Source organism: Dromaius novaehollandiae, chromosome Z (genome assembly GCF_036370855.1).
Source record: "Dromaius novaehollandiae isolate bDroNov1 chromosome Z, bDroNov1.hap1, whole genome shotgun sequence".
Lineage (NCBI taxonomy): Eukaryota > Metazoa > Chordata > Aves > Casuariiformes > Dromaiidae > Dromaius > Dromaius novaehollandiae.
The window spans coordinates 1,282,469-1,307,326 of record NC_088132.1 but is presented as its reverse complement, the minus strand read 5'-3'; the positions used below and the strand labels follow the sequence as shown (position 1 = coordinate 1,307,326).

Below are 24,858 nucleotides of genomic sequence, written 5' to 3'. Positions count from 1 at the left end.
TACTTGCAGAACTGCAAAGCCTGTGACTTGGAGCACGTTAACTGAAGAAAACAGACTTGTTTTTTTTTCAACTTGAAATGCATGTTTTGGAACAGAACTGTCCTTGAAAGACAATGAGGCTTAAAAACTTGTTTAAGTCCAGCTTGTATTCTGGCCTGGAATATTTCAAAAGTGTTTTACGTTGAAACAGATATCATTTCTAATATCTGACCTGTGACCTAACATGTCTGCTGGAAATTATACCTCCATGCAAGAAGACCAGGAAGAGCTGACTCTGCGTAACCACTTTAGAACTGAAGCTGAAGCATCCTTGAGGAGCATATATGTTAGATGAAGTATTTGTGGGTGTGGTGCCAAGCAGAATTTACTGAAGCCCCAGCTGCAACCAAATAATTAAATAAGCCTAACTTTTCTTGTTTTTGAGAGATGGTATGGGTCCTGAAGAAAACACAGTGCATTGTGCAAACCTCCTCCAAAGGAAATTTTAAGCATGAGGAAAATAGAGAAGAGCCAGGAGGAAAGGAGAAGAAAAATATCTGAAATAGGCTTCTTGAGGAAGAGTAAGTGTGACATTGGTTTATGAGATGTGTATCACCTAACAAAGCGCTTGGTGCAGTTTGTAACATAATTTGTCTGTGTTCAGGGAGCAGCCTGTCCATGAGTTGGGCGTGGGTGCTTATTTTTCCAGTAGTGCAGACAGAAAAAGGAACAACTGCAAGACAATTCTATAAATCTTTTGTAATATAATTGTGCAAAATGCTGTAGGGGAACATTAATATGGAATTGAAAGTTTAGGAAAAGTCTAAGGAGACTAAGAAAAAGCCTAAAAAGGAGTCTGTTAAAGGGCCATGGAAAGCCCCAGCCACACTCAAGATTACAGCATGGATTCTCCATGGAAGGAAGGATATTTCAGTTCAGCCCATTGGATAATCAGTGATGTAAAATAAATATTCTCTAATTATTGTAGAGAAAATGAGCTAAAACTTGAAGATAAAGCTCCTGTATTAGTGAGACTACTATGGGAAGCAGCAAAATCATTTTGTGCTGATTGAGCCAACATAACAACAGAAAATCAGTTGCTTTGATCTGAAAATTGTGTTTTAGAAAAAATGATTATGAAACTTGAAACAAATTTGTCTTTAGAAAATGAGTATCATTTAGCAGATCAACATATGTAGTAAGAAGATATAACAGGAGTTAAATAATCAGGTGAATTCAGAAAGAGAGAAAGAAAAAAAACTATGGAAGAAAAGCAGAAGGATAAACTTTTATAGTGCAGTAATTCACCCTAGAGCAAGGGAGAATTCCAGTGGGAATACTAAGTGTGAAACTATCATTAGATGCTTTCAAAAGCAGATCAGGATGCAAAAATCAAACATAGCTGCTATATCTGCAAGAAGTGATGGGGAACTTGAGTGGGAGCTGTCAGAGATTCTCTCTGTGGTTTACTATGAAATGTTTGTGGGCTAACTGATTTGAATTGTTTGTTAAATCACTCTAGACCCAGAATTGAGGGTATTGTCTCCCTACAAAATATTGCCCCAGTGACCTGACTGCTAAAATGTCTTGGAACTCTACATAGAAGCAAGTGATGATTACACCAAGTTCACTTAAGGTGAAGTCCTGATGGCCCGAAGGCCTTTTTGAATTAGGACCATTTCCTGGAAGACATGCTAGTAGGTAGACTACCAGCAGTAAAAAATATGGCTGGAAAAAATTGCAAGAGATCTTCTACCTTTTCTTGTATACCCAAGGCAAAATCACCTGGATTTATGGGATGCTGTGAGTCTGCAGCTCCTGGCAGATGTTGCTTAACCTCTTCTTAACCTTCCAGGGTAGAGATCTTCCCTGCATCCTCACAGGTGGATGCTGGAACGATACCCCCCTCAAAATACCCCAAAGTTTTAACTACCTTCGATGTACTTGAAGATGGTTCTCTTGTCTTCATCTATCTTGTTTAGACTGAAGCCACACTCTCCCAGTCTTTCCTCTTAGGCTATGTTTTCTAAATCTGTTTATTTTCATTCACTTCCTCACAGTTCTTTCCAAGTAGTCTACCTCTCTCCTTGTATGGCACTAGATCAAGAGCACTTATGATATGGAAAAACTGTATCACTGACTTACAGACAAAAAGCATTTTTTTTAACATGGCAGCTCCACTCCTGAGATAAAATCTTGCTTGTCAGTAACTGCAGTTCTTTGGATGTCCCTTCTTTCAGCTGTTGGACTGTGGGCTGTTCTTACTGACTGAAGTAACTGACTGGCACTTGCTTCCTTAATTTCATACAGCCAAGACACTCATTTTCTTTACAGAAGTTCCAGAAGCTCGTCAGAGTTGCTCAAGGCAAGCCCAGCCTGAAATGCAAACAGGTTGGTATGACACTCCTGAAGCAGTTACTTGTGTAGACCTGCTCTTTCTTTCTTTCCCTCCATTTGCCCCAACCCCCTACCTTTTTAAAAATTTTTGTCTAATATAATTGAAGGATCTTTGTCAATGGAAAAGATGCGTATTCAGTCACTCAGGAGTTTCCCCAGTGACTTCAGGGTGGATGTTCTGCCACTCCTGCATATGTGACTGTTTATTCCAGCTGTTCCACTGCTGAAGAGTGCTAAGGTGTCCTCTAGTGTACATGAGCCTAGTGAAAGGTATTATATACACTGTATATCTGTTTGTGCTCTGCCAGCTCTGTAATGTGGGACCTGATTAGGATCCCTGATATTCCCTTCTGTGGAATAAGTTTTTTTAAGGGGAAAAAAATGCATGCTAGGTATCCGAATGGGCTTCTGGTACACTTCTTAGGTAACACAATTCTTTTAAAACCTCACTCCTGAGATTTCAGTCAGGATCCATAGAAATGTTAGTAACCAGTGAACAGGAAGTGACTGGCATCTATACCTGTGTCAGGGTGCAGCAAGGACCAGCTGCTCTCTAAGAGACAGAGAGCCAAGAGCCACAGGGGCTTCCTGATCCAGCAGAGCAGGGCCTGTCCCACCACCCCATAAGAGAGCAGGGCAGACCGGTGGGCCCTCACCCTGGGAATCAGGCACCTCCATGGGGATGGGGCTGGGTGAAGGCTGGGCAGGGCAGTTGGCCTTCAGGTTGGGGTCAGGATCAGGCCCGGTGAGGGTAACCAAGGTCGGACAGAACCCCACGATGGCTGGGTAGGATATGAGGATGGGCCAAGGCCAGGCTAGGCAGTTGCCCATGGGTCACAGTTGGGATCGGGCCCAGTGAGGGTAACTGGCGTCACAGACAGCCCCGCAAAGGCTGAGGAGGGCCATCAGGATCCAGGGCAGCAAGGACTGTGGCCAGTCAGGGCTGTTATTGGCGTCGGAGAGCAGCACTGCTATGTCACCACAGGACAGGGGCTGATAGCCCCAGGCTGGGCCGAAATGGGGTCCTGGGCCTGGATAAGGGTGGGTGTGGGTCCCGAAGGGGCTGGTCAGGGCTAGTAAGGCTTCTTAGTGCTCTCTAGTAGTGCAGGGCTCTGACAACCTGACTCTAAACAGATACATACTTTACATGGTATAGTTTGTGTAAAGGAGTATTATTCTATTGCATTATGTATATGGTGGAAAAAAATCCAGACCTTAAACTTACGTGGAGGTGATATACTTGAGCCTGAAGACAAATGAACCCACTTTCTTTCACAGATAGTCTTAACAAAGAAAAGCTATATACTGATAGACAGATTTTGCCCCAGAAGAAAGAAATGCAAATGCTGGAAATCAGTGGAACTCTGTCATATGTTGTTTCTGCTCAGCAGTGCATGGCCACTACTCAGGTCAGAGCAGCCTCTTTGGAGGAACCAGGGCCAGAACTGATCACATATACAAAACTACCTGGAGGACGAGGTGGACCATGAACTGCACACTGGCCTATATCCTTTATTGTAGCTTGCAAAATATGTAGAGGGCTGAAGCTGTGTATGGGACAACAAAACAACAAATGCACTATGAATAGAGTGGATGCAAAGGGGCTGAGCTGCATCCATTTGGTTGAGACAGTTTCTAAGCTTGTCAGGTTTAGGCATTGGTCTTGCAGCAACCTGTCAGAAAAAGAAGTCAAAAACACATTTTGGTTACCTGAAGAGGTATGAGCCAAGTGTGCCTTGTGTAAAGTGTGCCTTGGTTCATCAAAATGGGTAGGTAGCATTCTGCCAAGTCCATTGTGGTATCGTCACATCTTGCATCTCAGTTTCACATCAAAGCTGCAACTTAGATTAAAAGAAAAACCACCTCTAGGAAAAGCACACAAAGTACTGTATTATAATAGGCAGGGGCCAGCCTGTTTTAAAAACCTCACCCTCGCAATTTAGTAGCAGTGTATATAGTTGTGCTGGTAATACAAGAGGAAAATTTTTGGAGCCCTTTTGCCAAAGGTCCTTAGATTCCCCATACAGCCTGCTCCACCTTCCCATTATTTACTTCTGATCTCTCCATCTCTCCTTTTGAGTTTATCCAGGTTGTCAGGAGAGTGCATCTGAAAACTGAATTGCTGGAATTTAAGTGGTAATGTTAGTGATTTCTAACATAGGCGGGCAATCAAAAATTTTACCAGTGGTACGTATATGTGTGGTCTGATATGTTAGCAGTTAAACTATAACTGATGGTCATAGAGTGTAAGCTCTCCTGCTGAATTGCACCCATCAGGGAAGTAATTTCCTCCTTGTATTTAATGCAGTATCTACAGCTGTGAGTTGAAGGGTCAGTACATTCCCATGAATAATGCAGTAAGCTGCAGACAGCTTTCCTTTTACTGGAACACTTAAATTTCTGGGAAGGTAACATCCTAGATGCAGAACTCTTGGGAGCAAGTCAGTGGAGTGCTTTTCTTTTTCAGCATAAATCTTACCGTTTCACAGTAAAGATATGGCTGGGGCTTTTCTTATTAGAAAAACAAATCCTTGAAGGGATCCAAGTCCTGTTTATGTAAGTGAATGACTCGTGGTAACAGATACTTATTTCCCAAGAGATCCCTCTTTGTTTCTATTTCTCCATCTATATGACAACTATCTACTTTGAAGTATTCTGAGGCCTTCTCATAAAGACAACTACATAACCAGGAGACTATAACTGCTAGATAACAGTTGCTGACCTACTCTGCCAATAGCCTTGATCTTTCACTTAGCAGTGGGACTATTTGTAAGTCTAGGGTTACATTAAGAGCTTAATACTTGCTAAAATAGTGTGTTTCATCTTTTTCAAATGAGTGATGAATAAATAAATCTTGCACAGTTGAGTGGATTTGGCTACAGGACTTAATGAACCTGATTTATTTGAATGTGACACTAGAGAGAAGATGAGGGATTTTTTTGCAATGGGAAGTGGAGGGATAGGAAAGTCAAGTAACACAAGATTGAAGAGCTCAGGTGGTTTGGAATGACTAAGGGTACAGTTAAATATCTGTTTCTTGGGTTAAATCTCTCTGTGTTTGATGTTATGCTTCCATCATGAAAAGTACTGCAGATCAGTATAGGGATAAAATTGTTGAGCTGGAGGCTGAGACAGCATGTTTTGTCAATTATAAAGCAGGGGCGACGGGGGAAAGATATCAAACCCCAATAAACTAAAGATTAAAGATTACCTATAGAAATAAAAATTCTCTTACTGCTTTACAGATGAGGGAGATTGCATAATTGCTGTGGAGTTAAAAAACTGCCATAGATTATTTTTAAACTGAAGTAAATCTATAACAAAATGTTGATTAATGCTTCACAGTGTGCCAGATTTTGTGGGAGAGTGACCTCCAAGATCCCTTTGATTTACAGCTCTCCAAGAGATACAAGATTTGTGTGATGAACTATACTTTCTCACTTGCTGCATTCTTTCTGGGAAAGCCTGGGTCAGAGTTAGACCTGTGACAATGAACTGCATCTCTGAGTTTGTGTGTATTAGAGAAAAGCCTCTGCATAGTAAAATAAAAATGAGAGAAATGGGGTTATTTAGTCAAGGGAAGACTGAGTGGAAGGTTTTCAGATATGTCAAAAGTATTTGCAAAGATAAAGGGCGTGAACTGTTTTATCTACCAAAAAGTGAGTAAAGTGGGTAGAGCAAAATTAGAAACTGGGGAATACTTTCTAACAATCAGACCAACAATGCAAGGTTACATTGTCAAACCTGTTCTAAAAATGTCAGAGGATGGACACTGTACATCTTCACAGGACTCAGCTGTCAGAAGTTTACACAGTACAGATGTGTACAAAGATCCTCCTTTGGTAGACCTCATAGCCTTTCACTCCTCTGTCCACTGTCTCGTCCTCCTTTTCTATTAGAAAATACTTGGAGAAGGGGGAAGGAAGTGGACATTTTAAAGCTGGCATTACTATCAAAGCACAGGAAAGAGACTTAGTGGTAGCAGCAGAAAGAAGGCCACTTAGCAAATAGTTCTTCATACTGAGCCCATCGGAGCTACGTGACAGGACATGCACTGGCTACCCTTTCATCTGCTTCAGCTGATTCATTGCTGAAGCAAGAAATGTTTTTCAGTCAGTCTCTCCTGTTGATTGGCCTAACTCCTATATGATACTTTATCCCGGAAGGATTTTGCATCATATCTCCTGCTGTGAAGGATTACTAGATCTTTGTTTTTAAATGAAAGGTTTAACAGATTATACCCCTGTAGCCAGAATTTACTTGTGGTAAAGATGACATTGAGGACATTGGTTGGCAGGCATTTTCTGAGCAAGAACGAAGTTATCATATGAATTTTTGGTCATTAAGATGCTCACACAGCACTTACAAGGAATATAAGATTTAGTGGCAGCATTTGATCTTGTGATAAAAGTTGTCACAAGGGAAGCAAGACATGAGAAATCACTGGTACAGCTGCTAGAAATGGGTTAAGTTTTGGCCAAGAAATTGAAGGCTTCACAGATGTTTCTTTTCTTTCTTTTTCAGGATGCTCTTGCAGCTGAAAATGAGCCTTCAATTGGCACCTTAGGCCTTCTCTTCCGTACACTGGAGGAGAGCTAAGCCATACTAAAGCCACCTTTATGTTTCTTAGGGCAAGTCTTCCCAGAATAGGCAGCCTTTCTAATTTCTGAGCTCTTAAAATTAACTTTAAAAAGTTAGGAAGATTACATAGATCCTTTCTTTTTTTTTTTCTTAAAAATGAGGAAATGCAAGTCTAGCTGCTGCTGTCATAGCAAAATAAATCCAGGTCCTAAACAGGTAAAACCACAAATACAGAGCAAAACTGCTTGGTTATCAAGGGAAAATTGCAGAGCACCAAATAAGATGTGGAGATATCAGAATCTGTAAAAGGCTGCAGCCACACAATCATATAATAATATAGGTTGGAAGGAACTCTGAATGTCCTCTAGTTCAAACCCCTGCTCAAGCAAGACAATCTTTTGCTGCCAAGTCAGCCAGTTTCTAGTTGAGCATGTTAAGTTTACTTGAAAATTGCTTCCTGAAGTTTTTAAACCCCTGCCTTTCTTTACAATTGTTAATATAATAAAGCCACTAATTTGAAATTTCCATACTAGTGAGATCTTGGATTTCTTTTAGTAGAGGTTAGATGCCAGCTTGATTATTAGGAGCATCTTAGCCAACATCCTCTTTCGAGTATTGTCAGGATAAAATCCTCCCTCTAAACATCTCTGACAACTGTGTATTTGTTGCTTGAAACTGTTGTTTCTCTGAAATATTCTATTCTTAAGAAGATTACAACAGCATTCATTCACATCAGTTTGTCAGTCTTATAAACTGGCTTCACAAGTCTATTAAAACCTTTCTGAAAGATAACACAAGAGGCAATGGGCACAAATTAAATACAGAAGTTCCACATAATCATAAGAAAAAGAGCTTTAACCATGCGAGTGGCTGACTAGTGGAACAGGTTGTTCAGACAGGTTATGGAGTCACCATCCTTGAAGGTATTCAAAACCCAGGTGGACATAGTCCTGAGCAACCTGCTGTCACTGCCTCTGCTTTGAACAGGAGGGTTGGACTAGCCAGTCTCCAGAGGTCCCATCCAAATAAAACCATTCTATGATTCTGCGATAAAATGCTGTGCACTCTCTCATTATTGTTAACAGGTTTCTCTGGTTCTCATCAGGAGAATGGAAGCTTATGGGAATGGATGCAGGAGAGAGAGAGTGAGAAATGCCAATGGTATCTTCCCAAGTTTTTAAAAATTTTGATTCCACCCCTAAAAATTCATGACTGGCTTAATGCTGGAACAGCACTTGTATAGGGTCTGGTGTTATTAAAACACTTAAAGTGCAGTGAAATTTTCTAAGCATTTTTTAAAATCTGTATGACCTACAAGATTGTAAAATAAAGCTGGATATTTTTGCAAGTGCAGCTCTCTCCAGGAATGTGAATTTACACAAAATGCTTGCTAACATGGCAAAATTTGGTAATGGGGAATGTTGTTACACTCTTGATGTTTCAGAGCAATGCAATGCAGGCCACAACATATATGGATTCAAGGGGAATATGGTACATTACAGCATGCAGATATTCACAGAAGAAACCTGATAATGTAAGAGGAAAATTTGTAAAAGAGATGTCCAAATATAGGATTTGGCTTACATATACATGTACATATGCACACACACACATAAATGTGTGTATATATATACATACATACCTGATAAATGTATACTGTATGTGTTCTGAAGTGAGGGTATTGTATCGCTAATGCCTAAATCTTATAAGTAATTTCCCTATGAATAAGTTACCCAAATACTTAGAGCATGGTACAACTGGTGAATGTTTTGGTTCTTTGGCCTCAGACTGCTAGATACGTGGAACACAGCTCTGAGCTCTTTTTGTTTTGAGCTCTTTTGTGTTTTGCTTGTTGCCCACCACTTGGTCCTGAATGAAGAAATCTGAGTGAATTCAGTATTGACTTAAGATTTATGACTGAGAAAGACCAAGTCCGAAAGGGGACAATTAGAAATAGCTGTCAATTGCAGCTAATAAGTGAGCAACTGTACTCAGAGTGCCAGTAACTGGTGACGGTCCACAGAGCGTTATTAGCAGCCAAGGTGAAAGGTGAAGCCTAGGAAAAACAGCCAACCATTCATTGATAAAGTTTACTTATCTAGAGCAGCCTGTTCACACATGATCTAAAAGGCATGATCTTTCTGAGATTGAGAAATTTGTTCTGTCTTCCCAGGATGATTTAGCCATTTTAGATACTCTTTCTTCTGTAAGTTTAAATTTTGCTGGACTATTTTGGTTTTTGTGCTTGACAGTTGATCACAGAATTACAGAAACGTTCAGGTGGGAAGGGACTTTCAGAGGTCCTTAGTACAACCACTTCCTCAAAACAGGTCTTTGTCTAGTCTGGTCTCGAGAACCTCCAATGATGCACGGTGCAGAACCTCTCTGAGAAACCTCTTCCAGCGCTGCATTATCTTCATAGTGATTTTTTTCGCCCTTTATGTCCAGTCAGAACATCCCTTGATTCTATTCATGACTGTTGGCTCTGATTCTCCTGCCATTTGCCTCAGTAGAGAGTCTGGCTTTGTTTTTTTAGGTAACCCCATTGTAGTGTGGAAGGTTGCTATTAGGTCCCCCTGAAGCCATCTCTTCTTCAGACTGAATAAGCCCTAATCTCTCAGCCTCTCCTGACAGGGCATGTTCTCCAGCCCTTTTACCATCTTGGTGGTCGCTGTAGGACTTTCTCAAGTTTGTCAACATCTTTCTTGTACTGGTGGGCCCAAACCTGGATGCACTATGTCAGACACATTTTAACAACTGCCAAATAAAGGGGAACAATCACATCCTCCAGAGTACTAGCCTGTTAATAAATCCCAAGATGCTGTTAGCTCTCATCACTGAAATTCTGGCTCACGTGTAGCCTCCTGTCCCCCAAAACTAGCAAAGCCTTTTCAGCAGAGCTGCTCGATAGACAGTCAGTCACACCTGATCCTGTACCTCTGCAGATAGTTAGTCTGTTCCAGGTGCAGGACTTTGTATTTGTTGAATTTTATGAGGCTTCTGCTGATCCATTCCTCCAGCCTTTCTAGGTTCCTCTGAATGAGAGCCCTGCCCTCAGGCATATTGACCGCATGCCCAGTTTGGTGTTGTCCGCAGACTTGATTAGGTACATTACGTCTCCTTGTCCAACTCATTAATAAAGACATTAAACTGGCCCCAGGATAAGCCCCTGAAGAACTTCACCTGTCACTGGCCTCCATTAACCACTACCCTTTGAGACCAACAATCGAGCCAATATTTCACCCATTTAGTATTCCAGTCAGGCCTAATGTCCTAACTTAGGGCAAGAGTATTGTGGGAGACCATATCAAAAGCCTTGCTAAAGTCAAGGTACACAACATCCACATCCACAAAAGCAGTCATTTCATCACAGAAAACAATCAGACCAGTGCACCATGATTTATCCTTGGTAAGTCATGTTCTTCTTCAAGTGTTCATAATGGCATGGATGCACTCCATGATTCTCTCAGGGATGAAAGTGAGGCTGGCCAGCCTGTAGTTCCCTGAATTGTCTTTACTTCCTTTTTTAAAGATGGGTGAAACATTTGTCTTTCTCCAGCAGTTGGGAACCTCCCCTGGTCTCCATGATCTTGCAAAGATGATAGAGAGTGGCTTTTCAATGATATGTCAGCTCTTTCAGCCTACTCAGAGGCAGCTGACCTAGATAACACGGACTTGTATGGGATGTGTACAGCTGCATCGCTTTGGATAGGATCTGATCAGTTACTGCATAAATTCATTCCCAGCTTTGGCTATGTGTAAACATCATATCTCTCAAAGTCAGTTATGTTCAGTCTTAAACTAGAATCATATATTTGCCTGTGTTGTGCTTTAGTACTAATCATGAAAATATGCTGTTCCATTGTTTTTTGGCCATTTTCTTGCCTATACCATTATTGTTAATGTGCTACTGCTGACTAATACCTTGTTATTGTCAGAAAGGAGTCGCAAATGAGAGGACTAACTTCTTTCACCTGAATTTTTTTTTTCCTGATATAAGGTCTGACATAGCTTCTGTTAAATATTTTTTAACCAGAAAAATCACATGCCTCCAAAAGCTGGAGATTCAGTTGGTTTCTAAATGCTTTGTCAATTTATCTGGGTTCATATTATGCTTTTGGTTGTGTGAAAACTGTGAGAATTAATGCATATAAAGCTGACAGAAAAAATCCTTTAAATGCTGATTCTAGTTCCACCAGTGTAATTTGCTCAACTTCTTGTTTTAGTTTGACTACAGTACTACTGACTGTAATACTAACAAAAAGTTGTATTTCCTTCCTAGTCTTAAGTCCAAACAAGTGTTCATATCTACTCAGTTATGCTGTTAGACACTCTAGTTACTGACTAAGCTTAGCTTTCAGGAATGTCCTGTACAGGCTAACATACTGGTACATGGCATTGCCAAAGGCATCAGAACTGATAGTAGGCAGAGATGTTTAAAAAGAGAAAAAAGCATGGCCTCAGCTCTTTGAGGGTCAGAACAGTTTTGTCATCAATGGCATTTTAAAGGAAATTAATCGTCTGAGGAGACATGGCCATGTCATCTTGCCCCAAGCACCATTTTCTAAAAATACCTATAGCAAGAAAAAACAATGAAACTCCAAGATTCAGGTCTTTGTAGTCTTCCACATCTGCTGTGTTTGGGTCTGGAAATACTGGGAACAGAAAAAGCAGTTCATAATTGGTGTCCAGTTTATAATTTCACACACATTTTTACAGTGTGTTACTTTTGCTTTTGGCTACTTGAATCCCAATTCCAGAAAGGAGGCAGCAGGCCCCAATTACCATCTATCACATACTTCTGTGAAGGTTTGCACAGTCATCTGTGCTTAAACTGAGAAGAGAATTTAAATTTCTGACACAGAAGATATGCCCGCTTGGCCATACTAACCTTGAAGCTAAATAGAGCAAGTTTGTAGTGCTCCTGCATGGCCTGCCAGCACAGGCATAGCTTGAGATAACAGCTCCTGGAGCAAGGCAGACCCTGATGCCTTGGTACCCGTCTAAGGCTCAGTGGAGTGTGGGACACCAAACTGGGAAACAGTCTAGGTTTGTGCCACATGGGGTAGCTGGTTTCTAGTTAACTTCCTAGCCAAAGTGGGAGAGCGTACTGTAGCTCAGTCATGTTGGTAGGAGGGAAGTAAAGAGGGAAATGTGCAGGTATGTAAATAGATCACATACAAGATGTATGCATAATGTGGAAAATAAAGCTCGCTTTGATGCTTTAAGTTTTTGTGAAATTACTTTCTGAGGATTGGTCTTTGCCACTTTGGTGTTCAGCCACACAGAGTGAGGTTGAATTTGGCATGGGCTTCAGAAGCTTTCTGCATGTTACCTGGACACCTAAGATGTCATACCTTTTGGCTTTCGGGAAGACCAAATCTTCCTACCCTCACCAGCTGGAGTGTTTGGCTTGCAGTTTCTCACTGCCCTGTGCGTCCTGTCACCAGCACTCCCAGTTCCTACCCCAAGTTTCATTGCTGATTCATTAAAGTGACACCTACGTGCTTCTAGAGAAAGCCTCGAATTATTAGATAGCTTTAAGTCCTGAAATCTGAAGGCATGCGCCCTGGCCAGAATGTAAGCCACCTTGGTTACTCTCATTCTCCAAGGAAGTGCAATTCGTTTTTCAAGCCTGGAGTCCCGGACACTGTCCCTCGAGCCCCCTGGGCCGCGGCAGGGGGCCCCCGGCCGCAGGGCGGCTGCCCGCCGCGCGGGGGAGGCAGGGAGAGAGGCGCGGGGCGCCGCTACCCTCGAAGCTCCCCCCGTCGCCACCGGCCGCAGGCACCGCCGCCCGCCCGCCGGCCCACGCGCGACGGGGCGGGGCGGGGGGCGCGCGGGGGGGGCCGGCCTTGCTCCTCGCGTCGGGGGGAGGGGGCCTACAGCGCCGAGCCCGGGTGAGTGCCCCCTGCGCATGCGCCGCGAGCGCGGCGCCCCCGCTCGGCTCCGCTCGGGCTCCGCTCGGCTATTTCCGCCTCTTTGTTTTAAACTCTAGGCCGAGCCTTTTAATTTTATCCCCCCCTTTTATTTTTTTCGGGGGGGGGGGCTCCCGAAGAAGAGCCGGTATTTCCCACCCCCCCCCCCCGCCTTCCTCTCCGTTTTTGTTCTTTTTGTTGTTTTTTTGCGGCGGCGAAGGGAGGAGAAGGAGGCTCGGTGACGGGCAGGACAGGACAGGCGAGCAGCCCAGCACCACAACGGCCCCGGCCGCGGGGGGAACGGCCCCCTCCCCCCGCACCAACGGTCGCGGCGCCGCCCCTCCCCCCGCCGACAGGTCAGCCCGGGCCGGGGGTGCGGGCGGAGGGCAGGGGCGAGGGCGGCCGGTGTGGGGCGGGGGCGGCGGGGCCCGGGCGGCCGCCTCTACCCCTGCCGCGGGGTGCGGGGCTGGCCCTGCGGCCTTGCTGCCAGCCCGGGAGGGGACCCCGAAGGGGGGCCCTCCCCCTCTCCCCTGCTCCCCCTGCCGCGTGGGAGCCTGCGGGCGGCCCGGGGCGTGTGCGTGCAGGGCCCGACACCCCCGGCTGCGGGGGGAGGAGCGTGCCCGTCTGCGCCCGTGTGTCTGCCTGCGCGGGGTGGGGGGGCGGCAGGGTTGGAAGCGTCTGTCCTCAGAGCGCTGGAGAGCAGCGGGGGCGTGAGAGTGACCTGGGGATAAACTTGAGTGTGCCCTCAAATCAGCAGGGCTCGCAAAAGGTTTGCAGCTGTGGTTTATGAAGTACTTGGGTTTTCTTTTGCTGCTTCACCTGTGTTTGTTTTTGGAAGTGTCACTGACCTGCCACTCTGCCTCGCCTCTGTTTAGCCATTTTCTGCCCTTTGCATATGAAATGAGCACGTTGGAGGCACCAGTATCGAGAAATTCCATTTGATTATCCATAATGTGGTCTGGAAGGTTCCTTTGGAAGTGCTTTGCTTGGTATGTTTTGAAATAGTCCTACAAATAATTGTCTTGTGGTGTTTCACAGGAGAATTAAGACTGTGGATGAAAAGGTTTGAATTTAAAAAAAAAAGTTGGAATGCCCCTTGAAAGTAAGTTTCCTGTTAACTTCTCCATCCCCTGTATGTATCTCCTGTTGCGAATCGGTTTTCACTGTAAAGCGTGAACAATTAGGCATATGTTAAATAATGTTATTGTAGGTTGTCTTACTACCAGACACTGTGCATTTTCCATTGATTATTGTTGGGTAGGCAGCTTACGGAGTTTAAATTCTTTCTTTTAGTGGCAGGTCAGATAAGAGTCTGTAGTGTGACAGTTATTGTGTGTCTCAAAAGCTGTTTTGCAATTGGTAGGACTTCCTTGACAGATGACGAGATGAATAGAAATAGAAACCTTGTACCTTTCCAATAGCTTTATTATTTCAATTTATGTTGTCCTTGTAGATATTTTATAATGTATTTAAGAGAATACAGAACCTGGTCAGAACTTGAGATACTTGGGTGATAATATAGGCTCAGTTAGAGGAAGATCCAGCTTTTTTTTCTGAAGAGGTTTATTAGGGTACTGCAACAGAAAGCATGCAAAGATTTAAAATTTAAAGCATTTTAAAGCCATTATTTGAGGAAAATCTGTTTAATTTCCTTACATGGGTAGAGCTAGCCAATGTAATCTTGTGGATCTGCTTTCATCATTGGAAAATCAAGGTTGAACACGTGTAAAAATGTTGCATGAACTTGTAGTCGATGTAGCTTTTGTAACAAAGCTAGCGTAATACTAATGCCTCGAATGATGGAAATTAATATCGTGCTGTGAAAGACTTCTGCTGCTAGAGGACTGTAAAGTTGCATTTCTAGTTGCTGCAGTTGCCTGTCCTACTCTTAATTCTCCTGGCTACCTCTCTGCTTGAGAGGAGGTCGCCTCTCAGTTTTATATTTCAGATAGGTAATCTTTCTTGATAAGAACAATCCTACATTTATTTTAGTAACTTCCACTTCCTTTTTCCCCAATGATTCTTTAATCTAGGTGGCCTTTTTAGCTTTTGTCTTTAAACAAGCGTGCGTCCCCACATATGCATACATGCGCACACACACACACGCACACAGAGCAGGTTAGTAGTCCCTCAGGACTGAAGTAATTCCAGGTTAAAATACTGAACTCTTCAGGAAACTCTGAAAAGAAATATGTTAAAAGCATTTCCATTGAAACACTTCAGCTAGATATGGCCTGTGGAGTGGACATAGACATGCTTTGAAAAGCATGCATGTTGACAGTATTTCACTTTTCAGCTACTGTCTTAAGAGATGGTATGGGCATATAAGAAAATGTAATAAGGCCTTGTAAGAGTAAGAATATAGAACATTCTTTTATGTGCATGTAATAAACATTTCCTCCATTTTCTTTTTTTATTGTTGGAACTGTTGTTCAGTCGACATACAGTCTGAAGCAGAGATACTAATTGGAAGCTGGTATCGATAATAGTGTCTGGAGATGCAATGTTTTTAAGACTGGCAGTGTTCCTGAATGTTTAGTAATTTAAACTCTGTTTCCTTTTTGTTACTGCTAGTAAAAATGTATAATTGTTACAACCAGTCCATTTTGATGGGTTAGGTGCACTGTCAGGTGTAAAGGAAATCTAGAAAAAACCCACTTAGGACAGTTTGACTGGAGTAAGTTAACAGCTAGGAAGATGCTGTCTTTGTCCATTATCTGTTACTCTATACAAGACTTCTTTTGAAGGTGTGTTCTGAAGTAAATTTGTAGTTTCATATTGTTCACATCTGCTTTTTTTAAACTCAAGCTTACTGTAGTAGACTTTGTTTGCTTGCTACTACAGAGTAGTAAGTGCAGTAAAAGGGAGGAGAGTAAGGCGTGGTTCTGTGTTTAAAAGTAATCCTTACTGTTATGATATGTATCATTGTGTTTTATTGCTGATAGAAGAGACGATAAACAATAGTTTGCTCTATAAAGTACTTGCAAGATAAAAGAAAAATTTGCTGCTCTTCATTGCTTTGAATTTTCTCAAGTTAACTTTCTTCTGTCTTTTAATCAACAGAATGACTATGACTTGATTGGTAGTACCATTTTTCCCTTCCTGGCCCCCTCTCCCCTATTTTGTTTACCAGAAAGAACACTTCAAAGTGACAACTGAGTTCGTTCTGAGGAAATTCACAGCCTGAAAGAAGTATTAAATTATTTATTATTTATTATTATTAATTAAATTAATTAAAATAGTGTCCATCCTTTTACTAAGAGAAATTAGAATGAGCTGATTTTCGAACTGCAGTCATTCCATGTTGTCCACAAAACCCAATCAAGTCTTTATTTTTTCTTACTTTTAGTAAAAAAAGATTAATAAAAACATTTCTAATCAGTTAAATTCACTTAAATCAGTTTTAATGATGCTGGCTTTACACATGCTGCTATTAATAGTGAACTTTGTGAAAGTTGCATCTTCTTACCAGCTTCAGTAAAATCTGTAGACAATAAAATGCGTCTGCTTGTGTCTGTATAGCCACTTAGCATCTCAAATATGTCTGTCGTAGAGAACTTGTTTTTTGAAACCTGTCTAGTACCATAAGAGCTCATGATCTGTCAGGAAGCTGAACTTGATATTTGAAGCATTTGAAAGTAATGCGGTTGTTTTTCTGGAGGTGATTCTTTTTATTGGTGAATGTGTTCTCAAGCATGTTATGTTTAGGTGGTGGTTGGTTGGTTGGTAAAAGTGAATTTTCTGAAAGCGGTTTACTTAGAAATGCCATGTTTCCTTTTGCAATTCGGTAGTTGTCATTTGGGACTTCTTTTCAAAGTGTAGAAAAGGTTCAACGTTTCCTTTCTCATATTTGAGTTTTGAATGATTTGTCTGACATAGGAACTTCACTTTTCTTTCCTTATCTCTACATTTTCTATAAAAAATGATGGTTGAATAGAGAAGAGACCTGAATAAATGTACAGCTGTTGGACAAAGTACAGTGAGCTCAAGAGTTGTGTGTTCATTGTGCTGAAAGGTGACTAGTCAAACACTAATGACTACCTTTTTGATCAAGTCACGGTTACCAGTGATGGGTGAGAGGAAAGTGTTTAGGGCATGTGAGTGAGGACTAGATATACTGCAGATGTATGTGTGTCGGCATTACTACAATGCAGGGTAAGGTTGTAAGGAAGAGAGAAATGCAGAGTAAACCAGACTTTTGTAGGTCTGCTGCTTATGGAACAAATTATTTAAACTAACTCTACCTCTATTTTGTCTCTGTGCAAAGTGATAGGGGGATTTATCATATCCTCATAGACATAAATTTAGGTTGCTATTAATAGATGACTGTTTTGTGTGCTGACCTTGTGGCAGACAATAACTTAAAACACTGACAGCATTAAAAAAAGTTGTGTTTTGGTGGCAATAACTATCCTTACTCTTTGAAACTGAGGATGTCTTTGCTTTGTGAATAACCGTTTTATTTTGATTAAGGTGGGAAACATTCTGTAGATGTTTTGTGTGAGTGGGAATATGTGCTGTGCAGTATTTGCTTAATTAAAAGAGCGAAGTTACTTTTTCAGGTTGCCAGAATGAATATCATGTGATTGCTGACTTGCACATGGTTCTCTTGTCAATTTTTTCAGATTTACTTACAAACTGTTCTTCAACCTTCTGCATAACAAGACAGTCAGTGTGTGACACATCTTCGGTAGATTATATATTCATTTTGATAGTACTGGATACACTACAAGTCTTATGTGAATTGTGGGTGACATTGTGACTGAACATTTTAAAAGATCACCAGACTACAGGTTATCTCTACTATCTTCTCTTGTCATGTGCATGCAAACTTTAGTATTAAACTGTAACCATATACGTAAAAATACATAAGCCTGGACAGCATGGTGTTTGTCATGTTCATTGTAATGTGTTGTTCTGCACAGTTTTTCCCCCACTTTGTCAACTGAAAGAACAAGCTGAAAGGTACGGTACAGCTGCTGAACTTAAGTATTCTTTGTGAAGAACTGGCTCATGTGCAGATGGCATTTGCTGGTGAATGTGAAGCATTTATTAATTTAAGTATACACATTGACATAATGGAAGCTGTGAGTCAGCTGGCTACTTAGTTCAAATATATTGCCCAATTTATTCTAACTTACTAGGCAAAAGAAATACACTGCAAAAGTGTTTAACTTTATTAAACCAAATTTATTTGTTGTACTTAACAGTGGCTATCAGTTGCCTTTATTTGAGGAAAGGGAATTCTTTAACTTAATGGCATGGCATGCTTTGTTTATGCAGAATGGCTTTGCCCAAAAAACACTTGGGCACAGAGACCTTTAGAAGTCAAAACTGTGTTCTTAGAATTAAGGTCAAAGTGGACTGAGAGCTTGTCTTATCTCCTGTGTTTCAAATGATTGTCTTTCACACAGTTGCCCTAGTAATAGTAACTGTTTTTTGTTTTGTTTATATTTTTTATCTACAATATAATATGACCTCTAGATGCAAGGAACCTTGTCTTCATTTGATGATTCAAAAGAGGCAAGATCTAAGGGAATTTTTTACGTGTGCTTGTTAGAGTAGCTAATCTTGCAGACTGTTGAAAGTACATGTGCCAGTTTGTTTCTAAAACAAATTGGTTTCATACCAAACTCTTAACTCTTGCTAAACCCTTACCTGTCAATGTTAGTTAACAAGACTTAATACTCCCTATTTTTCACCTTAGGAGTAATGTAATCTGTAAGCAAATCAATCCTCTTAATCCTTGAAATGTTTATTTTACTCTTTCCATATCTGAATTATTCCTTCTCTATGAAGTGAGGACCCCAGAGCTGCATGCAATGTTTGCCTGATCAGTTCTGTCTGCATTTACAACCTTCCCAATCCTCCCCCCACGAAGTGAATGCTGTGAATGCACTATAGTCTGATGTATTTTCACAGCCTCTCTCTAGGAAGGGAAGGACTTTGGTTTCCACGTTTCAGTTCCTCCCTTTGTTACTCCATAAAATGGGTCAAGTGACTTGCCCAGTGGAACCTGAAGCAGACTTCCAAGGCCACTACTCTGTTAAGTCATTTATTCTCCAGTCATAAATGTAAGAGGGCATTAAACTGAAGTGCAGATTTCTGTGCACCAGCAAGTATGAATTTTTGGAAGTGACTAGAAAATGTCAAGGGGGGTTGATAATCTCTAAAACCTGGATTTGCAGAGTATAAGGATAAGATATGTTCACTGGAGGAGTGAACGCAAGGGAAAAATGAGCTGCTTTTACTTCTTCCCCAAATTCCTTAGCAACTCATTGCTTCCCATGCTAAGTAACCATTTTTCTAGTTAGTCATCTGTTGTGGCCAGCAGCAGACACTGACAGTTTTAACATGTGAATAGAAGAAAAACAATTTCCTCAGTTCTGCCCCACCCTTAATCAAAAAACAAAGGAAATCACTTTTTTTCTCCTCTGAAATGACTTTTTCAAATGCTTGTAGAGACCTGCATATGGTACATCCTGGAAAAAAAAGTCTTTCAGATGCTCAGGATATGCTCTGTGGAGCTTTGTTCTGAGTATACTACCAGGCAGAGTCCTTTCTTTCCTTGTCAGCCAAACATTTAATGTTACATGTTTCTTGTGAGGTATTTTGCTAAGCTGTGTTCTAAAGAATGGAGGGAGGGAATGTCAGTGAATATGTTGTCTATTTAAACAACGATTACATTTTTGTTAACTTTACTAAATTGCTTTGATTTTTTCCCCCCTCTTATAGCATAGTTCAGGCTCAGTCTTGGTGGATGGCAGGCGACTGTAGCATTTGACAGCTTGCATTGGAAGACTGTCTCTATATTCCTCACTTCTGTCTAGTGTTTGAAGTTTGTGGTAGGGAGCAGTAAGGATCTCCTAAAGTGATTTTGGTGTTAAAAATTCCTGGGGGAGACTTAAGATATACCTGGTATCAAATTAAATATGGTACATAAGAAGGGCAGTATTTATTTATTTATGTCTGTAGTCTGTGCATGGAATGTTTGACTCTATTCAGGCCGAGTTGCGCCAGAGGACATTTTCTTCAGATGGTTTTTGAATACTTGGTGTCAATACGTGTGGCTACAAAACTTTGTTGATACAGTCATACTTTGAATGCTAATTAATTATCAATTCTGTAGTAATTCTGTAAGTTCTGTTATGTTTTAATATTATGTATCTTCTCATATGAAATGAATAAAAGATTGATGTGATAAACTTTAGACTATAGAAGACTTGCTAGTGCTGTCTTCTTAACTTGCTGCTTTCCTATGTGCTGTTTTGGATTAGGAAAGCTCTGCAGTTTATGCACAGTCTGTCTATGTGAAATTCTGTTGCTGATGCTTGGCTCCTGACTGCATGACAGCCATTTAGGGGTTATTTGTCTACTTTCATACTAGCTTTCCACATACTGGCGTCTTTTTTAAAAAAAGTTAGTTTCACGATCTGTTCTTCTGCTTACCTGTCTTTTCCATCAAGTTGATTACTTTGCTTCAGCCAGCTGTTAATGCAGTGTTAGCTATCTTACTGTGGAGGTTGAAGCTGGAAAGAGCTACCTGTTTAGTTAGCTGTTTTTCTGTGTCAACTTCTTTTTTTTTCTTTTTTCCCAGCACTGCTCCCTTATGTATAATAGCTGGCATCTGTGCATTGTTTTAAGGGATTGTGAGGAATTTGGTGGAATGATTTTGGTGCACAGCATGTCTTTGGTTCATTTGTGGACTGAAACTAAACTGTCCCAGAAGCTGTAGAGTACCATTACTGTGACTGGGTAAGGAAGAGTGACTTGACTTTCATTCTGTATGGAGTTATATTTTTTTATACTTCTGACTCTAGCAAGGCGGGTTTGAGCATGAGATGATTATATGCAGAGCTGAGAAGGGAATCTTCAGTTCAGAAGACAGTTAATTCTCTTCCTAGCTGGAATACATCAAGCTGGTGTTAGCGCTGCAACTGGTGCTGAGTAAGTTGCAATGAGGGTAACTGGTAATTACTTACTATCTCTGAGATTAGAGTAAGTGGCTGGTATTCGGCAATATTGAACACTAATCAGGAAGCTGCATAAAGACAATCATTTTTGGAGCTCTCTTAAGGTATGCCATCAAAGTATCTGAACAGCACTTTGGAATTAGGACTGACAGGCTAGTTGGTGGTTTAAGCTCTCATCCACCTGCCTTCTTTTTCCTGAAGAGTTTCCTTCTGCCCTTCTGCCTCATTCAGCCTGTATTGGTATAAAACTGCCTTCATCAGTGGTTTGTGCTAGTATTCCCCACTGGTAAAATGAGCACCCGAGGTGTAAGGATACACTCATTTTTGCTTCATGGTGATCCTTTCAAGTAAGGGGTGTACAGTTGCAGCCAGTAACTTAAACTGCAGGAATGAGACTGTCAAAGCCCATACACAGATGAAATCAAATTTGTGCTGATTGCTAAGATTACTTCGTGACGTTGATAGTTTAGCTTCTGTTAAAGATTAGCTACACTGAGGAGCAGACTCTCTCCATTTTTAATAGCAACAGCAGCGAAAGTCAGTGATCAGAAGAGCCAAGAATTCAGTTTTGTAAGTGCTAAATCCTCTTATGCTATCATTTTCCACTGGATTTTTCTGTTGGAGTCCACATTCCTTAAACCAATATCACATTGCAGTGTTAAGGCTGACAGGCAGGCCAGTGATGTTGTAATGCTATTGCTCTCACTTTTGTAGTTCAGGTTTCATCCTCTTTGAGAACTTTTCTTTGGTTGTAGTTTGCAAAACTAGCTACTGATAATGACTTTGATGTGGAGTTTGGAATGAAAAAAGCAGTTTGATCTTTTCTGCTTACTGTTGTTTCTTTGTGGAGGATAGTGAATGTTTTCATGCTGATAAGCATTTAACCTTCTCCCTCCCTTCCCCCACACACATGCAAAGCAGACCTAATTATGATGAGGAAATGAAAATAAACTGAAAGTGAGAACTGTAAAGGTGTAATCTTTAGTAGAGGTGTAAGTTTTCAAACACTGTTACTCTTTTAAGAGTGTTGTGGTCCCTTTTGAACCTTTCTGAACTGAGAACGTTGGAGAATTCTTCACAGCCACTTGATATTGTGGGTTGGAAAGGGATGAATGTTCCAATACTTAAAACTTAGCTGCTCCTCCCCTGCCAGGAAAAAAAAAAAAATCTGTGGTCTGTTAGCTAGCTATTTCAGAATGCTGGATTTTGCAGTCTGAGAGCAAAATGCAGTAGTTATTTTACACAAGGCACACATAGAAATTTCAAAGAAGCATCAGACTTGTTACTATTATGATTTAATTAAGTCTGCCAAAAGTGAGAGATGGAATGATTCCTTTACGATATGTGACTGATCCCAAATACAGGCATCATGAGGTGGGTTCAGAACGCACGGCCTACAGAAAGTATGGCTGATAAAATGTAACTGAGCATCTTTTCTGTTCCAGTAAAAGACACATTCTTACCTCCATGCTGTTTGCTGAAGGTAGTTGATGCAGTTGTTGGACTGCATTGCTTGAAAGCTGTAAAGGTGAAAATCTGTTAAGGAAGCTGGGTTAGAATATCAGCAATCCAGAGCTCTTTTTTATGTTCTTTGTTTATTATAATATGGTTAAACTTGTTTGGTCAGCGTGTCAAAATAGGCCAGGAGCCCGGAAGTAGAATTGCTGTTCTGGAGGACATGTTTTTGTGCTTATTGCCTAAGTGCAGCATGTTTTCCTCTCTTTATAATATATTTCATTTTAAAGGGAAAAGAGTAAAAAATACAGTAAGCTAGATTGCTTTCTTCTTCTTTTTTTTTTTTTTACATTCTCTTTCTTCCAGGAGAGTAACTTTCTTTTCCTCACTCTTTTCCTTGAACTATTTTTGTTCAGTTTCCTTTCTATTACCTGTGCAGTGTTGCCATTTCTTTCCTTACTTCCTCTCAGCTGTTTGTTCTTCTACCTATGCTTGTGCTTAGCTATCAGGAGTATTTATGTTACTCTAATGGCAGTCTTCATTTTGCTTCTCTATGTTGAAGTCTGGTTTGGTTTGTATGTAGGTCAGGACAAAAGGGGATTTCTGCTGGGCACACTTAGTTTTCCAAGGTTGTTGGCTCCTTCTTGTCTGTGGAGGTCTGACAGACACCTATTCATTGTGCTTGATTCTATAGAGGGTAAATGGCCCTGGTTTTCTTTTTGCCCTGTGGTGGAATACAGCATTCTTTGCCAAGAGCCTAGTAATATCTTGACAACTTAGCTGCTCTGTTGGAGGTCAGTGAAAATGGCTTTTGGGCCCTCAGTATTGTGGCTGGCTGTCTTTCAAGGGAAATTTGTTGTCTGTAATAGATGCAATTTGAGTGAAAGCTCTGAGCACAAGAAATGTGTGCTGCACAAGGCCTATAGAGCTGACAGTAAAGAACAGTCTACTATAATAGGAGAGGGTACTGTTTCGTGACAAGTGCACTCTGTAATAAGTGATGATTTCCTCCTGGTATTTTAGATTTTAGCATGGCTATCACTGGTGGAAGGGGAGGAGAAGAGGAAGACAGCAAAAGAGTAGCAGTGCAGTTTGTTTTAAAGTTGAGTGACATGAATAGGAGTTTCATGGTAAGATTTGAAAAGTTCCGTGTTACTGGTGTGATCAAAATAGTATTTCACAGTGTGTAAGATAAACTGTAAAGCATTAAAACTAAGACATTAAAACTGAAATTTGAATATGAAGACTATGAAGTTTCTCCCTAAAAGCATCTGAGAAGATAAATTGGCTACTTACTGCTCCCCAGTGTCATTAGCACACTGAATAAAAGATTAATTTTGCTTTAAAAATACTTTCATTTCAGTTCTATTACAGTTCTACTCTGCAAAGGTGTGAAAGTGAGACTCTTGTTTCATCTAACCCTTGAAAATTTTGGCTCTAGTCCATTCAGGCTGGAACTGAAAAATGCTGGGAATTTCACTAAACTTAGTCCAAAATAGTTATTGAAAAAAATAGAAAATGTTATTTCACAGTCCTAATAACAGAAGAGACACATGTTTCTGTGTCTTCTCTAGTTAAAGGATTGTTTTGTTCCTTGCTTATTTAAGAGGAAAACAAACAAACAGAAAACAAAAAAAGGCCAAGCTTTTTGCAGGTAAAGCAGTATTGAGCTTCACTGCGTGAAGGTTGTCTTGACTGGTGCTATCAGTTTTATCAATGAGAAGTGAAAGTGCCATGATCTGGGTTTTATCTAGTTTTATCTGTTGAGGCTTTTTGTACTAAAGTGTTTTTGGGCAAACATGTTACTGTATTTTGGTAGTCTAGTTTTGGACTGAGTCAGCTCTTTGCATTAGCTTAGTATGCAGTCAGACCAGTGTGTTCATTTGAAGAATGTGGCAGGTGAACTTAGCAGAGCTGAGAATGGGAACAGAGACATAACAGGCCAGAAACTGGGCTGGCTTAGTCTGTTGCCCGAGTCCTTGATTAAGCTGGTGGAGCTCAAGAAGCGCATGTACACTAGATTTTAGCAGAACTGCTTTGACATCCTCAGGCACTTTAGAATACACTGAAGTGGGCAGCGTTGGCATTCAAAAAACTAATGAGGACTGGTCAAGCAGAGGCCTCTGTTCTGGAGTGTTTTTTGATATTGCTCGGACTTGAAGGCTAAGGAAAGGGAGAGGAGCTCAGCATGGATGATGCAGATGATCTGAGTAACTCCTTCACCCTTCTGCTGTTGTCCTTGTGTCAAAGGTAAGTGCAGGGGACTTCAGCATGTGATTAGGCATAGCTGAAACAGATGCTTCCTACTGAAGTCAGTGACTTCCCTGCCTTGATGTGGCTGGCTATAATAGAAACACTTTGATATCTTTGTCACGTGGTCTTTCACAACTTCAGAAATGGTTGATATAAATATGGATTCTATAAGGTTTGTGTTAATGTCTAGCAAACAGCAAACTGTTGGATACCTTCCATAATAAATCCAAGGTTGTCTGCTATTTACTCTATACTCACTATACTTTGTATTTTCTAAACATACAGTTCTTGAGGAATACTGACAG

At 41.0% G+C, this 24,858-nt stretch overlaps 1 protein-coding gene across 8 annotated transcripts in view; it reads left to right on the top strand.

The window, feature by feature from the left end:
* Window positions 1-24,858, top strand: part of LOC112982743 (polycomb group RING finger protein 3) — an 89,802-nt gene that overhangs the window by 22,974 nt on the left and 41,970 nt on the right. For 2 of the 8 annotated variants that reach the window (XM_026099360.2, XM_026099359.2), the window contains exons 1-2: window positions 12,832-13,228; window positions 13,748-13,861. The exons of 4 other annotated variants lie outside the window; for them this stretch is intronic. The gene's annotated coding sequence lies outside the window, so the exon portion shown is untranslated. Of the gene's footprint in view, window positions 1-12,831; window positions 13,229-13,747; window positions 13,862-24,858 lie in introns of those variants that run through there. 2 more of the 8 variants (XM_064502929.1, XM_064502927.1) reach the window with 1 other exon arrangement.